The following is a 1,064-nucleotide window of genomic DNA, read 5'->3' as shown; positions in this document are numbered from 1 at the left end:
AGGAGACAAAGAAAATTGAGAAAGGACAATGACCGTCGTGTGTACATTTTATGTACTGGATGCACTTTCTAGAATTAGGTACTTGGGTAGTGAAACAATACATTATTATACATTAACATATAAAAATAAAATATTACACTGATGACTCTTCATTTTCTAATACATTAATATTTTTTATATAAACTTTTATAATTATATATTATATAATATACAAAATATAAAAGTTAAATAATATGGTCGGAGTCGGGGAATCTATGGGGAGAATAATATTTTCCCAATCCCCGCACAAAGTGTCGTCGAGAAAACTTTTTCATCCATCCTCGTCCTCGCGAGAAAAAAATCTCCAACTTCAATTCTCCAAATAGATAATTCTCACATGTATTTCCATAAATATTGTAAACAAATAATAATAAATAATTGAGAATATAATAAAAATAGAAGTAAATAATTTATAATTACAAACAACCATTTTTATTAAAATAACGTATAATTGAAAATGGAAAGGTATTTATTTATTATTTTGATGGTTATAATTTTACAATAACTCGTTCTTAATTATCTCTGGCACAACAACAAGTAGCAACATTTGGAGTGTTATACACACATCCACCAGATTTGAAACCCTTAGCAATGCAGTCTTTATTACATTGTGGAGAGCTTCCTAAATCCAGGCATGTGCCGAAGCAATTTTCAGAATTCACAGATGCTGCAATCAAATTAAAGTTAATTAATCTATATGGTTAAAAAAGAAATTTAAGCTAATATTATTTCATTACCTAATGAAAGAAAAACCAGGACAATGCTTAAGAAACAGAAAAGAGAAAGGTGATTGAATCGAAGAGTCATTGTGTAAAATTTCACTATATATTTGATTTGTTTTGTTAAACTTATTGGTCTATATATAGTTCCGCTATTTCAATTATTCAATGAATTTAAGAAAAACAATACTTACTTATAATTAAGATAGAAATGAATATTTAGAAGTTACCGTTTGCTTATGTGTCATGCTATATTACATCTTATCATTTAAATCTCAAATTTATAAATTTTATCTAGTATTTATA

The 1,064-nt window shown here is 26.7% G+C and overlaps 1 long non-coding RNA gene across 1 annotated transcript; it reads right to left on the bottom strand.

The window, feature by feature from the left end:
• Positions 1 to 429: 429 nt before the first annotated feature.
• Positions 430 to 861, bottom strand: LOC131634116 (uncharacterized). Its single transcript, XR_009293487.1, has 2 exons — positions 777 to 861; positions 430 to 706 (listed from the first exon to the last, which is right to left on the bottom strand). It is a non-coding gene; the product is annotated as an uncharacterized LOC131634116 (long non-coding RNA).
• Between the last annotated feature and the right edge of the window lie 203 nt (positions 862 to 1,064).

This window comes from Vicia villosa, unplaced genomic scaffold (assembly GCF_029867415.1).
Source record: "Vicia villosa cultivar HV-30 ecotype Madison, WI unplaced genomic scaffold, Vvil1.0 ctg.001235F_1_1_1, whole genome shotgun sequence".
NCBI lineage: Eukaryota > Viridiplantae > Streptophyta > Magnoliopsida > Fabales > Fabaceae > Vicia > Vicia villosa.
This window is presented reverse-complemented; position numbering and strand designations above follow the sequence as displayed.